Raw genomic sequence first — 27,487 nt, forward strand, 5'->3', positions numbered from 1 at the left:
ATACGAGAGTTCAAAATCACTACCATTAGAGTTTCCTCTTAATTACTTATGAACACAATGATTGGTATAATTATTTCTCTTATTATTATTGCAGAGGCGAACGCCAGATATATGCAATATTTTTTGGCTGTTTCAAAATCAAGTAGTATAGAAGTACAGGAGGAAATAACTGGTGATTAGAACAGGTGATTAGTCCAAGGTGTATTATCAGTGATGAGATGAAGTGCGAATATGAAATAAAGGCTAATATAGGAATTGCGAAAGGAGTGTTTAGAAGGATAAAAAAGTCTATTGTTTGGGTCCTTGAATAAGGAGTTGAGGAAAAGACTCGTTCAATCCTTAGTGTGGGGTATTGTAGTATATGGGGCAGAAACATGGGCATTAGCGATTAAATAAGCGATGAAAAAAGACTGGAATCTTTCAAAATGTGGATCTGAAGAAAAGTGTAGAGAATTAGCTGGGTCGAACGAAAAACGAATAAGAGGGTGTTAGAAACGGTTGCATAGAAAAGAACAATGAAAATGTAAGTGAAAGAGGTGAGTAAACTGGTTGGTTCGTTGGCGAAGAAGGAATTGTATCATGAGGGACGTACTAGAAGGTACGGTGGCACGAAAGAGAGGGAGGGGCCAAGGAAGTGAGTTGCTGGACGGTATCAAAACAGAAAAGTCGAACATGAAGACGAAATTAGTTGAAGATCATGGAACATGGAAGCTTCTCATTTGCAGCAAATGACCTACCAATAATGGCAGAATACCTGATGATGATGAAAACCAAGTAACAAATACATATGTGAAGATCATTTTCTTGATGATCAAATTGAAGTTTCCTTAGATATAATCTCTTGCTGAGGATGGCTTTATTCCTAAGTTCTTCAGATATCATGACGATATGGATCCAACATTCGTAAAAGAAGGAACTGAATCTTTTCTTCTCTATAATCAGATTGCCATGTTCTATATGACTTTGCTTTCTACAGTATACTTCATCTTAGTCACAACTCAATTGTGATTTTACCGTTAATTACATGGCCTTTTGACATTCAAATACCTGATAAAGCTAACGGAATCTAGAATATCAAACTCTGTCTTCTTTGCAAATTTATATTTTTATTTCAATTTAGGGTAGCCACCCGTCCCGATTTTGGTGAAAATATACAGCATGCAGACTTATCTCTGTTGGCACTTAAAATTGTACCGACTTTCATTATTATTGTATTAAAGTATTGGGATTCGTTAACTACTTAGTTTTATCTTTTACTTTGCGTTATTAAGGTGCATAACAAATTGACCTATATATAGACTACATACTTCTGAATTGACCATACTTTTTTGTTATTTATTATATAATATATGATTAAATTGCCTCATTTTCCTTTTACCAATTCGATAAATACGATTCGCTCTCCAACAGCAGCACTTATACATATTGCAATATTGTGGGAAAATGACGGCTGATACATTAACTGCATGAAGTGTTCCTACATTTTGCTTCGGATAGGTGGCAACCTTATTTTAAGCTTAAGCTACAAAATATTCTCCAAGCGATTACGAGTAGAATGTCTTCAAAAGAAGCAGCTGCTATACTTTACTTTTGAAACAGTTATATTCAAAATATTTGTGCAAGCATAGCAAGTTTTAATAATCTAAATATTAAAGTCGGTATATCTGCTAAAGAAGTTGATGACGTAGTATTAACGTAAATGCTAAAACCGAGACAGGTACAATAACACTAATACTGCCTATACGTATGTTTGGTCGCATTTTACCACACACATCTAAGCGGGCATATCAAACCAGTATAACAAGAGAAGGGGGAGGGGGCAGTTTATTATCCTTGATTCTTACACAGCATATTGTTTATAACATTTGAATTTGAATAGCATTATAATTTTTAATACGAACGGGATAGAAACTTTTTTTTTAATTAGTTCTCCCTTCAACTCACAAGTAAAGTGTCCAAATGGATGAATCGAGTTGCGGGATGAGACATAGTGCGCCTGATAGAGGATCTGAAAATATATATATGTGCATAGTTATAGCGGCTGAGTGCCATAACAAACGGAGGGGGAGGAGTCAAAGTTGGTGGGAGAAAGGCTATACTATGTTATTGAAATAATCAAATAAACTGTTGAATCGTGAAAATAGTGAAAGATAGAAAATATAAAAATTGTATATTATTACATTATTATCAAATTTCACTGTTGGATATCAAATTTCACGGTAAGTTTTCTTGGCTTGTAGATATGTTTAACTTACATTGTATGTGTTTCCATGATAATCATAACTTTCAACATACGCGTATCAGTCTCCTAGATTTTCGTAAATAACTATAAAGAGGGTCCTAAATCTTCCAAATAAGTACAGATAACAATCAGTAAAGTTCATAATTGACTTTTTGAGATCATGGTGGCCCTAATTGATAGATCACATGACTACCTTTCCATTTCAAAAAAATATCACAGATTTCAAAATGGCGGATTTGAAGATGGCGGAGGAGGTTCGGGATCTACTCTGCCTATTCTTCTTTTGCCAATATGTGAAACTACCACCGTTTTCATAATCTATCTTTCACTATTTTCACGATTCAACAGTTTATTTGATGTATTTCAATAACAGCACAGCTCTTTTCCCACCAAATTTGACCCCCTCCGTTTGTTATGGCACTCAGCCGCTATAACTGTGCACATATAGATATTTTCACATCCTCTATCAAGCGCATTATGTCTCATCCCGCAACTCGATTCATCCATTTGGACCCTTTACTTCTTAGTCATTTATCGAGCCAGCCTAAAATGCCATAGTAAGATTTCGTAAGTCGCAGCTCTTTATGCAAAGAAGCTTCTGAAAGGATTGGTGGAAAATAATAAACCTCTTTTTAACATTCTTTTGGAGTCTTGTATTTGGTCTAGGAATTAATTCGTGCGGGTGGACAAGAGATGGCGCAACGAACGGAGCGTCCCACAGTTCCGTGTATCCACACATGTGTTGCAAACCCCTGTCATCGCGTATCGTTCGTAGTATAGGGCAGTGGATTAAAGCGTCAACAACACCAGTTTGTAGTTAAGTGAACATGGCGCAATTTGTGCCTGATAAAGTGTTTTTGCGGGGTGTCCTGCTGCATTACTTTAACATGCAGAAAAGTGCGACTGAAAGTCATCGTATTTTGGTGGAAGTGTATGGTGACCATGCTCTAGCTGAGCGAACGTGTCAGAAGTGGTTTGCACGGTTTAGAAGTGGTGATTTCGGCTTGGCAGACCAAGAGCGAGCTGGACAGCCAAAAAAATTTCAAGACGAAGAATTGACAGCATTGCTCGAGCAGGATTCGTGTCAAACGCAGGAACAACTTGCAGCAGCATTAGGCGTTGATCAAACAACAGTCTCCAAACGCTTGAAAGCCATGGGAATGATTCAAAAGATGTCACATTGGGTTCCACATGAATTGAAAGACAGAGACGTTGAAAGACGAAAAACCATTTGCGAATTGCTGCTTCAACGACAGAGCAGAAAGGGGTTTCTGCATCGAATTATTACGGGTGATGAGAAGTGGATCCATTACGAGAACCCTAAACGAAAAAAGGCCTGGGTGAAACCAGGTGAACCAGGTCCATCACAACCAAAACGAGATATTCACTGTGCAAAGGTTATGCTGTGCATATGGTGGGATATGAAAGGTGTGGTGTACTATGAGCTGCTGCAACCGGGTGAAACTATGAATGGAGAACGTTATCGACGACAATTAATGCGTTTGAAGCAAGCTCTGGCCAGAACACGACCAGAATGGGAGAACAGACATGATAAACTTATTGTTCAACATGATAACGCTCGCCCACATGTCGCAAAACCGGTCAAAACCTATTTAGAAAATGTCGGATGGGAATTTTTACCCCACCCGCCGTATTCACCAGACGTTGCTCCTTCGGACTACTACTTGTTCGATTGCATGAACAACGATTTGATTGGACAGCGGTTTACTTCTTCAGAAGATATCGAAACATGGGTCTCTGACTGGATCGCTTCCAAGGATGAGGACTTCTTTCGCCACGGAATCCGTACATTGCCTGACAGATGGGCGAAAGTGGTGGCTAGCGATGGACAATATTTTTCTTAAGGTATTTATGTATTTTGTGTTTGTACTACAGCTTCAATGTGTGCGTACCAACCTCACGAATTAATTCCTAGACCAAATATTAAACGTTAAATTTCGTGTTTATAAAGGATGAATTAAAGAATTCATTTATGCTATCAAATCTATGTTCATTATTGTTATATAAGTTATATACCAAAGCCATGCATAAAGATATAAGTAAATTCAATTATTTTGCTTAATTGATAATCTATGATCATAAAAATATGTTCTTACAAGAAAAAAGTTACAAGTTTGAAATTAAAGTACTATTCATACGAAAAGCCCTTGTGCATGTATAGTATGTCCCAATGCAGCCACGGAGTAATTATATATTTGTAAAAATATATTTATTTTGCAGCTTTTAAATGATCTTAGAATAAATAAATCTTCTCTTCAAACTATAGTTGCCATAATTATGTCAAAATGACTAAAACAGTTTGAAATTGGTGTGATGTCATCTATTTTGTTAATATAAGTTTCTTTGAAAATAAATGGATTGGTGGAAAATACATTACAGTATTTATTACAGCATTGCACTATTTATTACGAACAAACCTTTTCTCCAAAAGATAAAAAAAATAAAAGAATGAAAAGCCAAAGTTCATGTTTATAAATTGAATAACTTAATCATTGTTTGTGTATCTATTTTGTGATTCTAGTATTGGTGATCATTTGCTGTTAGCATAAACATGTGTTCTTAATACTTACACTCCTCGTATGGACGTCCCAGGGCCGTCACGTGGATTGTAAACGCCTGGGGCGAGAATTCCAAGGCGTCCCTCCTTAGTGTGTTACGAAAAACAACCAAAGTTTATTCTGTACTCATAGATTTAAATATGGAATGTAAGACCATAATGTAAGATAAAAGAAGTTAGTATTATGTCAATTATTAAAAAAGTGAATGGTGTTTGTAGTTAAAACATAAAACTTAATGAAAATATGGTTTTGAATTATTGAATTCGAATTGCTATTCTTGCTTATTTTGAACTGACATCAACATGGTAATATCATAGAGTATACAAATAACGATTCAAATATTAAATTCCAAGATAAAAGAAAAAATCTTCTCAAAGAGGGTTGGGGAGAGTTCCACTTGAATAATCCTAGACGATATTTTACATTACCGATAATTTTCAAGTTCAATACTCTATCGGGAGTCCCTCAAGGATCTAATCTAGGTCCCCTATTGTTTCTTCTTGTTACTAATGATATTCTTCTGTTTATTAAAACTTCTTGTATTAATTCATTGTATTAAGTATTAACTCTATGTATTAAGTTCTCTTTTCCGACAGTTCTCTTTTCCAAATTATACTGGAAAGTAAGTTCAATTGATGACTGCGGAAAAGTTCAATAGGATCTACAAAGAGTTCAAATATGGTGTAATAAGAACAAATTAGTCCTTAATATGTCCAAATGTAAAACTGTATTTTTCACGAGGAAAGAAAATCCAATTAACTTTACTTATACAATAAGTGGCACTTCCTTGTCTATCCCAAATACTATCAAAGATGTAGGAGTTATATTTGATATCAAATTAAACTTCGCTCAACAGGTTGACGAAATAACGAGTAGTTCATATAGAAACCTAGGTTTAATTTATACGATATGGCAGAATTTCTACAAAGAATAAACATTTATAAGGTTATATTTTTCGTATGTGAGGTCAAAATTAGAATACTGTTGTACCGTTTGGACACCAAATGTCTCTAAATACTCGGAGACAATAGAAAATATACAGTTTAAATTTTAGAAAATGCTTGCATACAAGAAAACAGGTTTCTATCTAAAGATTGTCCCTTACGAAGACATAGTAACGAATTTTACTTTTTAAACATTAGAAAAAAAGGAGATGGGTTTTTGATTCGTTGTTCTTACCTAAATTATTAAACGGTAAAATTGATTGTCCAGAATTAGTTTCAGAAGTGTTATTACGTGTCCCAATAGGTAAGACTAGAACAGCAAACACTGGGACATTCTATTGTAGAAAAGCAAGAACTAACATATTGTATAAGTCTCCTCTATGGACAATATGTGCTTCATATATGTTCCTAACGAAATAATTAGATTTCGTATAGCAGATGTATTTAGTATGTCAGAAAACAAGTTCAAAACAATTGTCTGACAATAACTTCTGCATAATTAAACGACGTATATTTGTGTTTGTATTGTAATGATTTTGGTAGAGTCAATAATGGACCGCGATTTATCCCCTTCACCAATTTATTATAAAATTTGTTAAATACAATGTCTTTGTTTATAAAGAGTAAAAATAGTTCGTATTTTGTTATTGACCAGATGAGAGGAAGTAGGTGTTTTGCACGGTGCCCCTTCTCTCAAGGCAGTCTCCAGGGTACCTGCTGGTTCTGGTGAGTCTTCAAGGATAGCCCCTCAGCCCAAGGCGGCTTCGCGAGGCTTGGTTGTAGTAAGGATCCCTAGTCCAGTGAGACCTCGGGTAAGGATAGGTGTACCCCTAGTCCAGTGCGACCTCAGGGCTGGTGTAGGTTATTTGATCAGTTGGTCGGTCGACTGATGAGGGATCCCTCGGTGGTCGGGCTTTTATCTATCCTCTTCGGATCCTTCCGTGAGGTCCGTCTTCTTTCGGCGTTCCTCGGTGTCTGTCGTGTCGGCTTCTTGTCTGCTAGGCTGTTTACAATCAATAGCACGTGTTGTGTTGACATGTGCTTTTGTCGTGATGTGGGGATCCTTACAGTATAATAGTGTATGATAGATAATTATCTACACGACACTATAACTGGGCATTAAGCCTCTTCTGTTGTCCTAATGAAATAAATTTTACTTAGCCGTGGCCTGATCATTATTAAAATATGATACCCACAGATTAAAGTATGATCTGATTTAACATTATTTAAAAAAAAAATAATAATTTACCAACATAATCTGAATTTCTTGAATTTTGTTGATTTGTTGTCCTGGCGATCCCTCCAGTTGCGGCGCCAGGGGCAATCGTCTCGGTCGCCCTGCCCTGGGACGTGCATATTAGGGTGGAGTGAAAAAAGTCATTTTTCTTTTTTCGGAAACGGGTACTCTTCAATGACTGTGTATGAGACCTAGTAACAGTTCTGTAAAATATTTAATTTTTACGACGTCTTCTTGAGTCTGCGCATTTGGCTTAAAGTTTGAAAATTTTTGATTTTTTTTACATTTTTACAAAAAAATTCTAAGAACTTGAAACAAAAAAGAAATCTGACGGGTAGTCACTAAATAGTAGAACAAGGCCTTAAATATAGACATGATTTTTAAAAACATTTTAAGGTGGTGGTTTCAGTCCGCGCATTAGGCCAAATTGTCCGAAATTTCCGATATTTACTATTATTTATATAATCAGTAATATTTTAAAATAGCATATATGTATCATCAGGTCACGTTCTTATAATCAGTATCCAAGCTTTTAGTAAGCCTTTTCACAAAACTAGAAAGACGTGTTAACTGTGTTGTGTAGGTGTAGTAATGTTAACCTGGTGTGAATCAACTTGCAGTGGTTCATCCGGGAGCATTGACCTTGGTAAGACAGACAAGTGGCGACTTGAGACTCCTTCCCTCTCTCCTCTCTAACTGCATTAGTCGTGTTTTGACAGCGAGAGTGATAGGTGGTGTATTATATCTAGTCATCGAATTATATACGTTCTTCTTCTAGTTCAGTGTTCTAGTACTGTGTGTTACTGTGCTTTGGGTGTTTATCACTGCGTTATGGCGTTCCCTAGGACTCGTGGCAAGGATTTACCTCATTCTATCATAGGTAATGGTCAAGATATGGGCGAGTCTTTGCTTCCTACCCGTAAAGATGTATAAAAATACTACATTTATGTTTGGAATAATGAAAAAATTAAGCAAAAAAAAATAGTCTTTTTTTTTTTTTTTTTTTTTTTTTTTAGTAGTGTCCAAGATTGTTGTTGACAAGTTAAACTTCTTGTGGGAAAAAGCTTCAATCCCATGCATAATCTCTAAAGCTATTAGAGATTTATTAAAAAAAGAAGTTGATTTAGATCAAGCACTCAACAAAACATACAAACGTGACAAAGATAAGGACAGTTTCAAAAAAAAAAAAAGAAAAGAAAAGAAAAGAAAAGAAAAAAACTAGCCGACTTTAACAATAGAGTTGAGGCATTGTTTGATGTTAGTGCATGTAAATGTAAAGATTTTAAACTTTGTAAATGTGATCCCACTATGAAGGTTCCAATACTTGAACGCAAATTCTTGACCGATCAAAGAACTGTTCGGAAAATGGCGATTGGACATGTTGATATTAACCCATTTGGTGCCATAATTTTTCTAATGCATATTTTTGATTGAGTGCTACATATTTTATCTTACATAGGACACATACACAAAAGAAAAATAGGTTTTCATTGTATGTACCGGGGAACGCCCGGTACAGCCTGTCCTATATATAGGACATTGGCAATTTGGGTTGACAGTTCTAAAAAACAAACACAGTTATATCTAATTTTTACTAAGTTTTATTAAACAACGTTTGCAAGATTACATACCCGTACAATGTGTCTTAGCACCTTTACACAGCACTGTTACACTAACGATGGTAATTATCAAAGCACTGAACGGCACACAAGCCAACTTGGCATTCCTGACATGATGTTATCGGCTTTTTGGACATCCTTGACATCTTTGCTTTCCTTTCTCACTTCGTATTAGGGTATGTTTGATAGCTTTCCGTGCTTCTGAACACTTTCTGTATAGTCCCTGTAGCCGCGGACGAGGTCTTGTCGATGCAGACTGTGAGAGCAATGCCATTGTAACACTTCTGTGAAATTCTAGAAGATCCAAATTACCTAAGTCCAAGATCTGATTAAGTTTCCATCCAGCAACTAAAGCAGTTTCAACAACATTCGTAAATAAGTTCCAATACCACTTCTTGCCCTTGATCTTGATTGGGTATAAGCTCATCAATTTGTCAAATAAATCTACGCAATTCTTGAATTTGTTATATGAAGCAATACATGATGACACTTTGACGTTTTCTTTACGCCCTTTGTTATTTCGTGTTACTGTTTCCACATAATCAACGGATTCACAATTCGTTACAACAGTCACAGCCTTGTAATCATTCCATTTAACCATACTGATTTCTGAGTTACGATCAAACCATGTGTCCGCAAATCCTCTTTCCTTTTTTGTTAGTTCTTTTGACGACATCAAAGGACATTTTCCGGTTCTATTTTCCCTGACTGTTAGAGTCATGAAAATGTTTCTTTGTCTCAGATTGGAATCAAGATTTTATGACGAAAAGAAGTTGTCCATATATACCGAATGGCATTCTGGGTTTTCCACAACGGACAGCAAAGATTCCATAACATAATCGGATAATCTGGTATCCCCTTGAGATCCAGGTTGGTAGGAAATTATATGCACTGAGTAACCATTGTGTGTGGCTAACATCCATAATTTGTACCCAAATTTCACCGCTTTACCCTTCATATACATTTTCAAACTATTTCTACCATAATATCGTACCATTCTCTCATCTATAGTTAGTTCATGGAAAAATACCACAAACTGTTGAATAGCATCATTTATTAGATTATACAAGGGTCTGACTTTGAAGTAACGGTCATATTTGTCTATAACGTCATTATTGTTGAAGTGAATGAAATTTTTAATTGTCTGAATGTGTTCCGTGCCATAGTTTGCACAATTACTGGAAAATTGCAGTCAGCTGATATCTCCCAATACATCGACTGACGTGGAACAAAAACGTAACCAATATACAACAAAATTCCTAAAAGTTGCCTGATGTCATTTTCACATACGGAAAAGTCTGTATTATGTTGAGCAGCATATCGGTTTGTTTCAGTAACGATGTGTGCAATAGTCTTTTCAATGAAATGTTCGAATATCTAAATTGGCGTTCGGTTTGTTAATTCTATTTTCAAATTTTCCGTAAATAAATGGCAAATCCGTTTCAAAGTTATGTGTACATAGAGTTCCGTTGCTAAATTACCCGGAAATTAAAATTCCTTGAAACCAGTAGGTTAATGGCCGATGTCCTATATATAGGACACTAAAGAAACAAGGTATTTTTATCACATTATTTTATTTTCTGAATTTAAACAACTAATGTATCAAAAAGAGTTATGTTTTAAGAATATAAAACAAATGCTTACCTTCGATTTCTCGGCCTTTTCCATTTTCTGTTTCGAAGACAAGAGAAACGTTCATCAACAATCCAATTCCATATATTTAACGATGCCAGATTTCCCTCCAAAATGTACCAATCTTCCACACACGACGAACAAAGAAAGCATGTACTTGTCTGAGCATGCACAGAACGGAACAACATTCCGTTGATTAATCAGTGTTGCAAACCGACGTATTTTGTCACTGTCCTATATATAGGACGTTGGCGCCAAATGGGTTAAAGTGAAGTCAGCAAATAAAAAGCAAATAGCAAGAAAAATGATAGAAGAAGAAAGAGTGTGTAAGAAACGTTGTGAAGGATATGAAGGATATTGGCTTGTATAGCAACAATGAGGACGCTATGGACTTAACTGTCCCACTTCAAAAAATAGGTTGTGTTCCAGAAGATGTGGAGGTTGTTTTAGAGGAACCAGTTCCTGGCCCTTCCTCAGCTACTACCATAAATACTCAAACTAGGCTAAAAATACCATCGTTTTCCCGAGTATGTGATAGGTATGGCGTACCTGATCGCGCAGTAGCAGCTTTAGCCTCTGCTCTTTTACGCGATGTACAGTCCACTCATTCTTTCGATAATGTTACAAATGACGTGGTAGACAGGAGTAAAGTAAGACGCGAGCTATTCAAATCTCGGCATGAAGTTCTAAATAAGGAAACAAAGGTAGAAATACAGGCCTTATACTTTGACGGTAGAAGTGACAACACCCTTCGTATTCACAAGACAGACGATGGGAAAATGCACAGAACAACTGTTAAAGAAGATCATATTTCACTCATAGAGGAGCCTAAATCGAAATTCGTCGGTTACACAGTTCCATTGTCTGGGAAAGCCATTGACATCGCTAATTCTATCGTCGATTACTTTTCTGAGCACAATCTTACAATGTCGGAAATAGTTTGCATTGGTTGTGATGGATGCCCTACAAACACAGGAAAATATAATGGTGTAATTTGCTTGCTAGAAGAGAAACTTGGTAGACCTCTGCAGTGGGTTATTTGGCAATCGCATACAAATGAACTTCCATACGGCATTTAGTGGAAATGCTGGATGGACCTACTAGCGGACCAAAAGGATTTGTTGGACCTGTCGGTCAAAGTTTGGCAACGTGTCATGCATTGAAAATAGTTCAGTTTGAGCCCATAGAGTTTATTACTGATATTATCGATCATGGTGGTGAAAAGGTTTTACTACTGACCAGCAATACCTTTATGACATTTGTAAAGCTGTTTCGAGTGGAAAAGTATCTCAAGAATTAGAAAACAGAAGTCCAGGAAAGCTTTCCCATGCGAGATGGTTGACTACAGCTAATAGAATTTTAAGATTATACGTAGCTACAAAAACTCCATCGCAAACACTAAAAGAGTTGGCAACCTTCATCGTGAAAGTTTATGCACCTAGCTGGTTCAGGATCAAGTGTAATCCAAAAGTTTATAATGGAGCTAAAAACTTGTGGGAAACTTATAATGAGTTGCACTTACCTATTTGAGGAAAATCGGAAAATTGTACACAAATGTATCCAAGACAATGGATTCTTGACTCACCATGAAAACATGCTCATAGCTATGTGGGTTGATAAGAGAGATCATATAAAGAAACTGGCTTTAAGACGTATCATCAAGGCTCGAGCTAGAGAGCAAGCCAGTAAACCACTAAAACGGTTTGAAATCCCGAAAATAAATTTTGAAGCATCAGAGTATGTCGATATGATTGATTGGAATGATGTGGAAGTGACAGAACCACCTCCCACAACGCATCTGAAAAATCAGGATTTGCAAAGGCTACTGAAAACCGAGAGTGTAAACATAGCTTCTTAGTGCACTCTTTTTGAACTTCCATCACACGCAAGCGGTAGAAAGAGCGGTCAAAGAAGTCACTGCTTCCTCAAAATTGGTCTGTGATAAAAAGAAAAGAGAATGCTTAATCAAAACTAGAATGTTTGATAGAAATATCCGTCCAATATATGACACAAAGAAACAATTTACATGTTGGAGATTTTTCTTACAGATGTAAGGACATGCTCTCATGGTTGGGTGGTTGGGAGGGCATGGGTGGGACTCGAAGTGCAACCACCACCCCGTGTGAGTCCTGGATAGTTTAATATGAACTAGCGAAGAGTTGCACAATGCAAAGTTGATTAACGATAGCTATATAAACAAGTTTTGATAACATTATAAGAGGATATCAGAAATTATGAAACGTTAAAAGTATCGGAACATTCGGACAATTTGGCGATTTTTAGGCCTAATGCACAGACTGAAACCACCACCTGAAAATGTTTTAAAAAATCCTGTCTATATTTAAGGCCTTGTTTTACTATTTAGTGACTACCCGTCAGGGTTTTATTTTGTTTCAAGTTCTTAAAAAAAATTGTAAAAATGTAAAAATATTCCAAAATTTTCAAAATTTAAGCCAAATGCGCAGACTCAAGATGACGTCATAAAAATTAAATATTTTACAGAATTGTTACTAGGTCTCATACACAGTCATTGAAGGGTACCCGTTTCCGAAAAAAGAAAAATGACTTTTTTTCACTCCACCCTAGTGCATATGCTTTATTTCAAGGAAAGTGATTTTTGCTGGTACCTTTTATATCTATAAAATTTCCTATGAAATATTGTACCGACAAAATCGCCCCTTCCCTTAGAATCTAATTTAACACCACAGAAACTACTTACAGACTTTAATCCAATCCGTACGTACAGGCTTAATATGGAATTATCACATTCGATTAGCATGTTGTTGTGGAATAATTTTAATAAAATTAATTGTTATAACTTACAAACATACAAAGATGCATGGCATACACAGGGCTGTGTTTATCAGCGATAGAGTTTTCATTTCTTGCGAGTGGGGTCTCTGGTTCGATCAGAGCTCCTTCCAGGTGGGCTTCGTCATGGACAAATAATATCTGGTTGGATTTTCTCGGGGTCCTTCCTTTTCTCCCACTTTCGTCCTTCCACTATTTTCATACATCTCATCATTACATTTTCGTCAGTCTCGATACATAAACGTGGGATGTTTTACTAAAACAAAAAGATTTATGGCATGAAGTAACAACAAACAAATATAAAGAAATGCAAGAGTGTAATTAGTTTCAGAATTTTTCATTTGTCCTTCAAACTTGGAACGCACACAGTCGAACCAGTTGCACCGATTTCTGTATAACTTTGGCTGGCCCATTGAGTCTTGCCATATATAATCTAACAAGGCATCAATGTGAATTTTAATACAAGTAGATTCTGTACGTCGGCCCAAGGAAACTTGGGGGGGGGGGAGTTAGAATCCCTTCGACCTATGAGAATCGGTGCCAATGATCCAAACCAACTCTGATTTTACATATAAATAGCAGTAATAATGTAAATAGATCATGCAGTTATTTTACTCAATATATACAAGATATTTTGGGGGGTAAAGAAACTGTTTCGGAGTCCCCTTTGTGAACACCCACGTTCGTAAATACTAATATAATGCAAATTTAAAAGATATAATCACTTTTATTGTTAATAAATGACAGATGGCTCTTCGATAAGTTCACCCCACTTTAAAAAAGTATTGAATAACGTAAAGATACTGAAGTATATCAACAAGAAATAAATCAGATAATACGTATGCAACGCTTTGATACGAACTACCAAGACTTTTCGTATTGCCCATAAAATTGGGTGACGTCGTAAACTACCAAAGCAAATTTCTGGTCTATAAGAGAAGATTTGGGAACGGTTATTAGTTTATTTAATAGCATAATGATTACACTACGTGACTTACTTTCCAGTTTCTTGATATTCTTAACTGCATTTAAGTTATTGACTCTTTTTTTTATGAGGAAGTGCTTAGCGAAGAATGAGTTAGCAGACATATGTGGTGTTATTAGAAATAATTGTTAAAAATAACACATTTCTGTATATAACAAAAGGACAGACAAACATAAGAATAATATATATTATCTACTGTAATTTCATGTATGTTTTTTTTATCTTAATAAATATAGGTACATGAGAACTAAAACCAAACGGTTGCATTGAAGCTCGGTACCAAAGCATCGCGTTCTTTACCAAATATGAGTGGGAGATTGTTCACTTTTTGTTTTGTAATCTCGAAGATGAAAGGCACAAGAAAATACAAGTATATAAGATTCGTTGGGAAGCATCCATTTCAGTTGATTTTCAAGAATTAATATGTGAAATAAATGAAATGAAATATTTGAGTTTAGCATCCCGCGATTATGCTCTTTACTCTAAGGGAGACGATGATTAATGTAAGTAAATGGTTAAAGAAATGATGAAATCAGAAAGTGGAAGGGAACAGGAGTACCTCGAGAAAACCCACGAACGCAATGTTGTCCGCCACAAACTTACTTGTTGGCCGGGGATCAAACCGAGGACCCTACACACTTAAGATAAGTGCTTTACTACTGAGCCACCGTGCACCCCTAAGCATTAATAAGTGATTTGAAGATCAGTTCAATACCAAAAAACGCTACCGAGGTTATTATAGTGCTCAGAATCTATATACATACGTCATTCCTGGACATACGGCATATAGAATTCACATTGCAGCTCAAGTGATTCTCACAAGACTTTAAGCGTTTTTGGTGCGCTTATTTTATTTTATTTTTTAAAAAACTGTATTTATTTCAGTTGCGGGAAAACTTTTGATTTTCCGCAACTGAAATAAATACAGTTTTACAATGAAGTGAACAGTAACTGTTTATCTTCGTAGAGGCGAAAATTAAGAAGAAATGACGCCGAATCAAAGACTTCCTACATTCTGGTGAAGCATCCTCCAAGTTCGTCCTAGACTCTCTACGAGAGTTTCTGAAGGACAATAACTCGCCCCATTCGCATTAACAGATCCATCAAATCAGGCAAGTACTGCATGGTTCTGGTTAGTGAGATTTGCTATAAGTCTCTCTTAAATCATAATGAATCATCAATAATGATATAGTAGAAATGAGCTTTGTGTACGAACATTTCACTAGCATCTTAGATAAACTGCTTACGAAATGTGTAATTTTTAACCTTGCCGTTCGTTTTGATAAGATTTGTTATCGTTTTGCAAGTGAAACAGTATGGTTTTTAGTTCTTTGGGCCTATATAAAGTATCTAAACATGCCTATGTCTCTTGTATATTCACCGAATTTCTCTTTAAACCGACGTAGTCTCTACTTATTTTTATTTATTACACGTTTCCGTTGCTTCTATGAAAGGCAAGAAAAGACAGTAGGCTGTATGCCTTTTTCGTTTTTCTTTTAGATAAGACGGAGGTGGCATCATAACAAAAACTCAAATTTAAAGAGATTTTCCTTCATTAATGCCAAATCGGAATTATTTAATCCTAATATTTTAGTGTATAATTTTTAAAACATAATTAGGTAAGTGCATAATTGCTTGATGTAGTCTATATAAGAGTAACTAAAGAGGAAGCAGGAATGGCTATGCACTCTAGACCAGTGTTTATCTCTCTTACTATACTATGGGACCACAGGTTGGTTCTGAGGTCTTGAAAGTATTTTGAAAGACAGGGGTCATAGAGATCAGTTGAGGAATGTTCAAGCAGACATCAAGAAAGAACTCATCCTAATCTATATAAAATATTTTAAGTTGTTATAGGATTCCCAGTGAGTTCCACTTGTTCTGAAAGAAGTTTCTTCACTAAGAACGCATCAAAACATGCCTGTTAATTACAACGATAAAAGACTTTCGAATTTGAATCTGCTTAACATTGAGATTCAGATTGTATTATATATAATGTGACAGAACAACGGGCCTTGATGTATTTTCTGCTAAAAATCGAACACTGAAACTTATCTGAGTACAAAGTGAATGATAAGGTAATACAAAATCTTTACACAGGATACGTACTTGCTTGTTTTAGCTAATTTATCGTAGTCAAATGCGTGGAAAGAGATTTTATATAAATATGCAACCAACTGTAACTTTAGTAATTACTAATACACTAATATTTAAAAAATACAATTCTATTTTTTAGCATAGCAGTTCAGCGAGGAAATGTGGCTTCCATTTTAGGTACATTACCTCCTGGAAAATTATTAGAAGAAGTTTTTCTTTTATAACTAACTGTTCAGAATTTGCTGTTTATCAGCCTGTAAAAAAATGTCAAATATGTTCCAATTTATAGTTAAAAAAATATGTTTAATGTTTCAAAAAAATTATATATTCTATGTAGAATGACAAAAAAAAACACGAAATTTTAATATAATAAACAAAAGTTTCTATTCTATTATATGCAGATCTTTTTATGTTGATAACAAATGAAACAGCAAACTCAGTGATGAGATGTTAGTGAAAGAATATTTTTGTTAAGTGAAATAATATATGCAGTAAGTAATTTAACTGTCTTGCAGTATTACCTGATTATTTATATAGTTCATAAAAATTATACCTAAAATTAAAAGATCTTTATAAATAAAAATTAATCTAAAGATGATTAACTCTTGCAAGACCACTGATTCGAAATTGATGATTTTAGTACACAATGGATCCTGCTCAAACTGTCTTTTTTTAGCACATTTTCGGCAAGGGAAAGAGGAGGAGTGAGAAGATGATATATAAACATAATCGAAAATGATGGATATTAGTGTTTGATTCATAATTTCCGGCATCGCTGAGATGAATAGAGACACTTCCGATGCCGTTTAAGACCTAATTCATTCACCATGCATGTCCTAAGGAAAGGAATAATATCAATACGCATGTAATTATTTCATTCTATTATTCTTAATAAATTGTTGTATATTCAAGTTTGGATGCGAGGAACCTGCGGATCTCACATGTTCAATAATCATGTGCAGTTTTAGTCTTTTTATCAAAAGGTGATAACCCTAAAGCTAAATGTGATTTGGATTTCACGTTTCAAACTTCTGCAAATTAACCTCTCCTGTAGTCCTAGAGTAAGTAAAATTACAAATAAATAGAAAGTTAAATTAGGTGGAATTCTATCCTTTGGTTAAATTTGTTTCAAAGTGTGTAGGTTTCCGCTCTGTGACCAAAATGCCTTCCAAACTAAGCCGCTTTTGGGGAGGCTATGTTGCGGCTCTTCATGACTCCTACTTTAGTGTTTCTGTCATTAGAAAACAGTGCAAGAAGAATGATTGCAGCATCAGTTTAAGTGTAATAAAAATGTTATTAAAAAGTACAAGGGTAACGAAGCTCCACCATTTGGATCACCAACAAAGTTGCCCAGCATCTCCACCATGTAAAAGGTGTGTGGGGGAGGAAAAATGAAGGGAAACTCCACCTACTCACAAGCCGTCAGAAGAACTAAAGTGAGGAATTTAGCTCGTAATACAGGTACTGGATTCGGACGGCTGTCCTTTGAATTAAAAGATCATTGGGGATATTAGAGTAATTTACGAAGAATTTCTATGAAAAGAAGAGAGACAGAGTTTGGGATAGGATTATCAATTAGGAAAGGTGTACCTTCATTATGACGTCCGGGCGTGCGTTGGTTCCTCACTGGTCTCCTGGTGTCTCGCACACTCTCTATGGATCAGGTCCTGGACTACTGGCAAGATATAACGGCCATCCGCCAGTTCGTAGAAGGAGTCCAAAGCAACTTCAATCGTAGTTCCGATACTAACTCCAACTCCGAACCGTTACTCCCGGCTTCAAATCGGTACCACTACTCCTCGAGACGGAAGTAACCGGGGCTATTTAAGGAGAGCCCCCAGGCTCGGCAACTATTCTCGATGACATCAAAAGCGAGTCCCAGACGTCATAGGAGGTGTGGTTTTAGGTGTTGGGAGGAGTCAGGAAGGTGTCTCTCGTAACTTTATTACAAGATATAGAGAAAATAATTACAATAAACACATAATATCCATAAAATGCTGATGCAGCAAAACAACGATCAGTTGGCTGTTGACAGTTCTGGGCGCAAGTTCTTTACACACATATTTCTTGTTAGAAATTATACTCGTAAAATAATAGGTCTCTGTCCTTCTTAGAAATACACTGAAACTCCACTAGACACAAATAAAATTAACAGAAACATGTCGCCAACATCATTGTCTGCATAAATTAATAAATCATTAATAACAGTCTTTGTGAATCCATGCAAAGACACACTGATTCCTTTACAATAGGAAGCGGGAATGCACCAAGGCCACCTCCACCACGCAGAGGAAATGTCGCAAAATGGCAATGCAAGAAAATCCGCCAACACAAAGATGTATGGCTGATCGTCTTGACGTGTCTTTGGGGACTGTGAGCCAGACGTTACACCATGAACTCAAGCTGGAAATATCATGAAAGCTCGCGGCCATCTTCTCAGGGATGCCCACCAAAAGGAACGAAAGTGTAACGCCCGGAAGCTCTACGAACGGCATCTGGCAAAACAAACGTGGATGTACGTCGTAACTCTCGATGAAGCATGTATTTACCTTTCCGACATCGGCAAACCGAGAGCCATCATGTACCGAGAGAAAAGCGCAAAGGGCTTCAGAAGGAGGGTCCGTGTCTGTAAAAAATTCTTTCCAAAAGGGTTCATGGTCGTTACTGGCTACTGTTACCGAGATAAACTAAAGATTCGTAGGGTGGCGAAGAACTGCAAAATAAATTCGCAGTATTTTCAGGAGCAGATCATGCGGCCGATCTACGAGCATGAGATTCCAACAATGTACGGAAATGACGCCAATGTGGTGCGCATTCACATTTACAAAGCCTCATCACATACCTCACGATCGTCCCTTGCATTCTACAGGGAGATGGAGGAGGCAATTGTTATACAGGTGATACCTTTCAATAAGGTACCTGTTAAATCTCCAGATGCAAGTCCTATGGACTATTGTGGATTTGGATTGCTGAAGCGGGCTTTGGGAAAACGGCGTGTGACAACTCTGGAAGGACTTTGGAAAGCTGTGCAAAGGGAATGTGACACGATTCCCCTCCCAGTTCTTCAGAGAAGCCTATTAGAGTGGAAATTACGCTGTCGGGCTATTGTTAGGAACCAAGGGAAACACATCGAGCACTTACGGACCTGGTGCCATGGATTCTTCTAGATTTTTAGGTAAGTCGAAATTGGCCAAATGTAGACTGAACAACCTCTGTACAACCGAATGCTGTATATTTTCATACCCTTTTTCGCTTTTCAAATTGGTCTGGCGATACAGCACTAATGAATGAAGTTTTGTGGAAGTAGCATTCATTGATGGCACTAAATATGTGTTACCAAATGCTGTATATTAATATCATTTTTGGGTTTAATGTGTGAACTCATCAAAGTGTTTGTTTCTATGTTCTGTGACATACGTAATTACTATTTCGAAATAATATATTTTTTGGAAAACCCAAGAAATAGAAAAGTTTGCTGTCAAAATGAGTCCTGTCGGAGTTTATGGAATAGGAGATGGAGAGTAAAATCCAAGTGGTGTGTTAAGAACTCCAAGAGACAAAGAAAACAATCAAATAGTGGGTCTCAAACCAGAGGCGGATGCAGGACGTACTTCTGGAGGGCGGCGGTGGGTTGTAATACTGCTACTTAAAACTACTTTTAAGAACTCCAAATTCTGGGGCTTATTTATAAATAAAATAAGGAAGTTTCCTTTTTTGGGCAGGGCGAACGCCTCGATCCCCCCCCTGGATCCGCGCGTGTGTCAAACTTATGTTTGCTTCCAGTCATTATACAGTACAGAGAAAAAGCAAGAAAGTGGGGCTATTTAAGGAGGAATATGTAAAAATGGTTTTACATGGTATGGTGAAGAAAGATGTCCCATGTCGGAATATTTGATATGTAGAGAATAGCTTTTTTAATGCTAGCATGACACTAAATAAGTAGATGCGTCATGTTCAGTCAGATTTAGGTTTGGTGGGGCCCTAAGCTATTTGAAGGTAATGGAGTACTTTATGTGTCCAGATAAATTTACTCACACTATATGCAGAAATGAAGACATTAGTGATATTTTAGGAATCAGGCTAGCAGAAGGGGCCCCATTATTTGCATCATAGAAGCCTACACAAAATGATGCACTATTGCTATGTATAATTTTATTTTATTTATTGTTTATCTTATATTTTAGAAATATACTTCCAGTTTTTCGTTTAATTTTTTGGAGCCCCTAGAGAGAGTGGGGCCCTAAGCTAAAGCTTGTTTAGCTTTTACGTAAATCCGGCACTGGTCATGTTTAAAATGAAAGAAACATTTCAATGAAAAACTGTTGACTATTTAAAATCAATCTAGGACAGGAGAAAAAGGAGAATGATATGTTACTAAGAACTTTAAGATTTGTGATAAACCTTAAGAAGCTCAGATTATTGCAAAACAACTACATCATCTCATATAGCTAGAGAGAAAGACATATTTCTAGCTTACTTCGGTATAGCGGATAGTTTGGCTCTGAATATGATAGCGAGAAAATTGTCTTGGTTAATAATACAGTTGGAAGAAGTATTCCTGATATTCTGGCTACATTGGAAAAGAGTCCCAGTTGATCTTCCGTGACCCTCTTGATTGTGATGACAGAAATTTTACATGATATGTAGCAATGGTCAGTTTTAAATAGCAACGTAGTCTTAGCACCCTTTTTCCTGCATGTGGTTTTGAACTTTGCTTTGCCCAGTCGCAATTCGATTTACCGAGAATGAGGAGCCTTATCCTCTCATGATTAATGAAAGAAATTTCAGGCTCTTTAAAATGACGGTACCGTACTCCCTATCCACTCTCCTATCATTAGTTAAACCTGTTTGTATAACCTTGTAATGAAAGGTTCCAGTCTGCAAAATTAAAGAGGTAAGGGTAAGATATTTGGTGGTAAATTCCGTCGGTTCCGCATATCTGCTACTGATTCTTAGTGTCTTCTACCTGTAATGTATCAAGACACCGTTGCTTGCTCCCACAACACACATTCAAGAGAGACAGTGCAAGAAATTAAAGACTCAGAAATTGAAGAGTTTAATAACAGAGAAAAAAGTAACTTATATATTATCATTAGAAACTGCAACCACAGAATAGGACAAAAAAGAGGCAAACGAAAAATCAAAAAGAAATTCCTGATTTGACGAACGAGACAAATATAGAAGCCTATTGGTAGAATTCGCAGAACGTGAGAAGTGTTAAGTTTTGAATTCCCTCTAAAAAAATGTTCAACAAACAGTGGACACGGCGTCACTCAAGTCGAAGGACAAACAAAAGGAATACATCATGTCAAACATGGTTAGTTGAGGACTAACATATTTCGGCAGGTTCAACACAGGAAATAACGATCGGATAGTTTGGTGAAAACTTCACATCTTAGAATCAAAAAGTCTCCAGGTTGACAGGCAAGCACATAGGAAGGAAGATTTTTCAAGACCAGCGAGTCGTAGTTCAACTTGAACTGGAATGTTTTGTTACACTCGAAGAGGACATAAACATTCCGGAAAAAAGGAAAATCACAAACATTCTGATGGATACAAAGGAAGTATTACGACAAAGAGAAATGAGAATATGATCTCCAAAGAAACAAGATATCTAATGATGAAAAGAAGGATAATGGTGATAATGCAGCATCTAAAATAGAATATGTAGAACTTTGCATGTGTAGAATATGCTGATGATGTAAATTTAATAAGGGATGATAGGTGAACAATAGAAAGAAATGCAGAGATCTTATTAAACGCTTGCAGGGACATGGGTTTACAAGTAAATGCAGAGAAAACTAAATACATGAAAGTGCGTCGGAACCGGAATACAGCAAATTATGGATGCGTTAAAATATTAAATAATACTTTTGATAAAGTGGATAGTCTCAAATATCTAGGATCAATATTAACAGACGAAAATCATATTCACGGAGAAATTAAATGTCGACTAAAAGCAGGGAATTTGTGTTACTACTCGGTTCAAAATCTCTTGTCGTCGCAAATTCTGTCCAGGAATTTCAAGCTTAAAATATAGAAAACGATAATCATGCCTGTTGTTCTATATGGCTGCGAAACATGGTCACTTACTTTGAAGGAAGAACATAGACTGAAAGTATTTGAGAACAAGATCATGAGACGAATATTTGGACCCAAGAGGAACGGAAATGGGGAATGGCGGAAACTTCATAACGAGGAACTACATAATTTATATGGTTCACCCAATATTGTTAGAGTCGTCAAATCTAGGAGGCTTAGTGGGCGGGTCATGTAGCTAGAATGGAAGAAAGTAGAAACGCTTTCAAAGTCTTGACTGGAAGACCAATCGGAAAACGACCATTAGGAAGACCTAGGCGCAGATGGGAGAACAATATTAAGATGGATCTCGCAGAGATTGGAATACAAAGTAGAAACTGGATGCAGTTGGCTAAGGACAGAAGTCAGTGGAGAGCTTTTGTGAACGGCATTGAACCTCCGGGTTCCATAGTCCATAGAGTTTAGTTTAGTTTAGAACCTTGCAAAGCAGCACGTAAAGAAATTACAGAAGATATAAGAAAGTTTACCCGCAATCTCATAAGAATAATAATTAAGTACAACATGGACCAGGAAGAAGGCATACCAGAACCTAAGCAATGGACTAAAGTCTATCGAAGCGCTGAAAACAGAAGAAGGCATAACCAGTAAAAACCGTGAAGAAATATTTTAGAAGATTTAAATGAAATGAAATCTTTTAGTTTTACGTCCCACTATTATGCCGGTTAAGCTAAAGGAGACAGTGATGATGAGAATTGAAGGAAGTGGTGGAATGAAGAAAGTGAGAGGAAATGGGAGAACCACGAGGAAACCCACGCACGCGATGTTTGTTCACCACAAAATCCACTTGGCTCGAGCTGGAATCAAACCAGGGACCCCATGCAGTAGAGGTGAACGTTTTACTACTGAGCCACCGCGGCCCGCCTGAAGAAGATTTAAATATTCAACAACAAATTATCTTCAAGCAATGAACCGGAAGTTAAAGAAATTGAAGATAAAGAGACAGAGTTGAATCCGGCATAAGGAGCATGAAAGTAGGAAAACTAAGGGATGAAGTTATTAGCCATAACAAACTGAATTAGCAAAGAACCGAAAAATCCTAACAAAGTTTTACTCAAAATTACTATCAAGTGATATAGTTTCCTAAAACTGAAGAAGTGCCAATATCATATATTCTTCATAAAAAAGAACACAATTATACAGTATGTACAGATTTATATACCTAAAAACTATCTTGCTGAGATTTATAGTTCTTTTCGAAAGTGTTGAAGCTCTTGTTGGATAAATTTAAACCTCATCCAACCAAGAAAAGGCTGTATTTAGAAGTGTTACAGCACAGTAGATCATATTCAAGTGGTGAATAAACTAATAGAATAGTCAAACGAGTATGAATTATAATTATTTGGTGCATTTGTTTGACTGTGAAAAAGCTTTCGATTCTGTAAAGACCCCGGTTGTTATTCACGATTTAATGCAAATGGTATCGAAGAAGATTATACAAAAAGTTTTAGGTCTTGAAAGAAGCTACTAAAAATATCCAACTATTAGGCTCTAGGAGGACTATAAGGATAGAGAAGTAGGTATGGTTGTCAGTGTGATACTATTTCTTCCAGGCTTTTTCATAAATTTCAGTGTGTTTCGCCCCTGAAGTGGGTGGTTGAAGGGGTAAATACAAAAGTAAACATCTGACCTTCCTTCGTTTCGCTGATGACATCATTCACTTCGCAAATAACAACAGAGATCTGCAAAATATAATCGTTTGTAGTGTAAGGAAATAGGGTTGAAAATGGACATGGAAAGTGATTTTCAACAAAATAACTTCACAAACAAATTAGGAATTAAATTTTAAAACACTGAGTTAAAAGTTAAGAGACTGCATCACGGCGAAATTAAAATACCGCTAATTTTACAATAATTATGTAATATATTCAAACAGATGAAAGATAATCGAAAAGTGGAACAAGAGATCTCTAGACAATTTTTTTTTACATGAGATACCGTTATCACGACTCACTTACCTGCTTTCGATTTCCAGCCATCTAGAAAATCGGTACAGTAGAAAATACATATTTATTTTCGCGTTTCTAAATGGCTGCAAACGGAAAGCTACTAGCTACGTGACTCGTGATAACGGTACCTTGATCAAAATAATCTAGCGCGGTCTTGTTTCACATTTCGATTATCTTTTATCTATTTGAAGATATCACAAGATTACTGTAAGATTAGCGGTATTTTAATTTCGCAATGATTAGGGCTCTTAATTTCAAAATCTGTCTGAGACAGGAGATATTCGTGTGAACTATCGTTAAAGAACAAATTAAAAGACAATAGGTTCTAGTGCATGCGGAAAGAACACCTTTAGGCCCCAAGGGCGCCCATGTTGTGGTTTTCAAGGGGGGGCAAGGCCCTATATTAAAAATCAAACTTTAAAGCTTTTTATGTAATGAACGGAAATTCAATATTTACACTCGCTTCTTTTTCTTGATACGAGTTTATCAAAGTTATCATTAAATGTGAAAGCCAAGTATCATCAAATAAATTATAGACCAATGAAGAATTCACATGTGTCTGTTATGTAAAAAAGTATTTGTAAAGCAATTCATATCGGAAATGAAAAATATACAAAAATAACTGAAAAATGCAAATTGTTTATAAGATATTAGTAAGAATTTGTCCATAAACCCGTATTAAAATTTAAAATGTTTGTCAAAAGGAAGTACTAGATCTAAATTTAAGATATTACAAATTTATCCGAATTTACTACTATATAGTTTTAATGGCGTCTAGATGACAGAATAATTCCAGATATGCACTTTATATTATTCGAGGTATACCTAATTACAAAGAGTCTGTATAAAATTATACATCGATATATATTTAATACATAGGTACCAATAATATGTAAATGGCTTTTTCAAAATTTGATAAGTGTTGTAGTAAGAAGACTACAAACAATATCAAACAGTAGATTAAGTAATAATTTTAAATTTACAAAATCTAACTGCCAATCTGGGTTGTTGATTGATTACAATCAGTCGTTTCGTGTACATCTTAGAATATATTTTGACATAATGTTTCAGATGTTTGATAATACGTCAATTGTTAGTCAATTGGTGCGCCTACGGCAAGTGTAGTTTCATTATTTTCTATACTCTTATATTGCAGAAACGGGAAAATGACTAATTTATTTATAATTCTCCATATATTAGTAGTGTATGTAGTTGTATGAACTTCGTTTTATGCTATGTCAAGTGTTGAATTCAGATTTTCGCCAGAACGAGCTGTCAAAAAATCAATCCGGGCGTTACTAAAACCAAGGGAGACAGTTTAATACCACAGGAATATATATATATATATATATATATAACACATAATTTTAAAACTTTTAAAATGGTAATTCAAAAGGACAAAACCCCCTTATATCATACGGTACATAGTTTTAATCAGGGGCGTTATTTGGGGATGATAGAGGACCAACCGCACACCCTGAGTTTGAGAAAGTCATTTTAGTAAATTGTATACTAATATACTAATCAAGAAAACTTGAAACTCGTTGGTGGACAATCTTGACTCCCCCCTGACAAAATCTGAAATGAGTAGAGGAGGAGGTGCAAATATCGGCTATGGTGTAAATACTGTCAATCGAAATTAAAGATGTGTTAAGTGACGCACTCTTGTGAGAATGCAACAAGTTATTGGTACGAGGCTACTCAGGTAGAGGATGCAGTTGTGAGTGAAACAACCTCATACAGAGTGGATAGTGCATTTTTGTTGTTTCTTGAGGGAACAAAAACTTTCGCAGGTATATTTGTTTCATATTTTTACTTGGAAATGAGTGTATGGGGCGTCCTTTTCTGAGTGTGTCTGTTGAGTTCAATTATTAGAATTGTTGGTATTGTGTATGTTAGGTGCAGATAACACCAACAATGGTATATGGAATATAAAATTGAGCAGTGGCGTGATGGTGTAAATATGGGCTACCTTGCCTGGTGCAAATATTGGCTACCAGCCCATATTTGCACCATGTTGAGCCAAGCTTCTAGTTAGTCTTTACGATTTATTTTACAGCATGCCAAGGAGCAAGCAGAGATATATATGCCACAGAATAAACGGAAACAATGGAATAAAGAAGACATGGCGAAAGCAATTGCTGCTGTCAGAGAAAAGAAAATGGGGACACTGAAAGCTGCACAAGTGTTTAACTATCCTCGCACAACTTTACAATCTCTTAGCAAGAACAAATCTCTCTCTCTCCTGAAGTAGCAGCGTCGAAACTACTGCTGTTTATGGAGTCACATTTCTTTGGTTTCACGGTGACAGATTTGAGACGTCTTGCGTATCAATTAGCAGTAGTGAATGGTTTGCCTCATCCTTTCACATCAGAAGAAGCCGGTAGAGCATTGCCAGATTTATTTTTAAATCATTGCCTCCCCATTGTACGCAAAAGTTACAACCGTTGGATAAACCTTTATGGGACCTCTCAAGCATCATTACAGCAATGAGATCATATCTGCCCTTCTTCATTCCAATGGTCCTCTTAGTCCTTATGACATCATGGAGCCTTTTGGAAGAGCTTTTCTGAAAGTGCAGAGAGCAGACGTAGCAGTAAATGGTTTTCGTGTTACAGGAATAATGCCGTTTGATAGGAGCATCTTCACTGACGAAGATTTTGTTGTTGTGAAGACTGATGCAGGGACAACAAGCAGCGTACCATCAACAGAAAATCAGTCCTCTTCACCAAGCAGTACTTCAGATTTAGTCTCATGCAGGTCCATCACAGCTGGTCCGTCAATTTCAAATTGCACCTCCTCCCACCATCAAGAAGAAGACAAGCCAAAGAGGTTGTAAGAGTAGCGCTGAATCGCTCATAACTGGATCCCCCTATAGGCTATCCCTGTATGAATCGACGATAGCAACTGTAAAACACACAAAAAAGGCAAGAAAATAAAAATGACAGGCTCTGCAACGAAGCAATCAACCCCTGCTAGAAGACTGGACTATGGGGAATCATCCACAAAGTCTGTAGCAACTTTGTTCGACGACAGTGACGTGGAGTTAGATCTACTTGTTGGCGTGCAGAAACCTACATATGAAGATGTGCCCTGCATTTTCTATCGTGGCAACTTTTCAGCGGATACACACGGGGAACTCTAGGTTCAGTGCATAAAGTGTCACATGTGGGCACATAATGAATGCGCAGGTGCTGAACACGACGAGTGTGTGTGTGACTATTGTCTCTAAGTGTATAGACTTACATTTGGTAGTATTGTGATCTTTTGTACCACTTTTTTCATATTAGTATGTT

The 27,487-nt window shown here is 36.4% G+C and overlaps 1 protein-coding gene across 25 annotated transcripts in view; it reads right to left on the reverse strand.

Annotated features, from left to right (window-relative positions):
* The window catches only part of LOC145664324 (uncharacterized), a 1,583,153-nt gene that overhangs the window by 1,142,426 nt on the left and 413,240 nt on the right, over nucleotides 1–27,487 (reverse strand). Inside the window, exon 13 of one of the 25 annotated variants that reach the window (XM_081730939.1) lies at nucleotides 13,077–13,320. The exons of the other annotated variants lie outside the window; for them this stretch is intronic. The gene's annotated coding sequence lies outside the window, so the exon portion shown is untranslated. The remainder of the gene's footprint in view (nucleotides 1–13,076; nucleotides 13,321–27,487) is intronic. 25 annotated transcript variants of the gene reach the window in all.

Source organism: Thermobia domestica, chromosome 11 (genome assembly GCF_964235325.1).
Source record: "Thermobia domestica chromosome 11, izTheDome1.hap1.1, whole genome shotgun sequence".
Lineage (NCBI taxonomy): Eukaryota > Metazoa > Arthropoda > Insecta > Zygentoma > Lepismatidae > Thermobia > Thermobia domestica.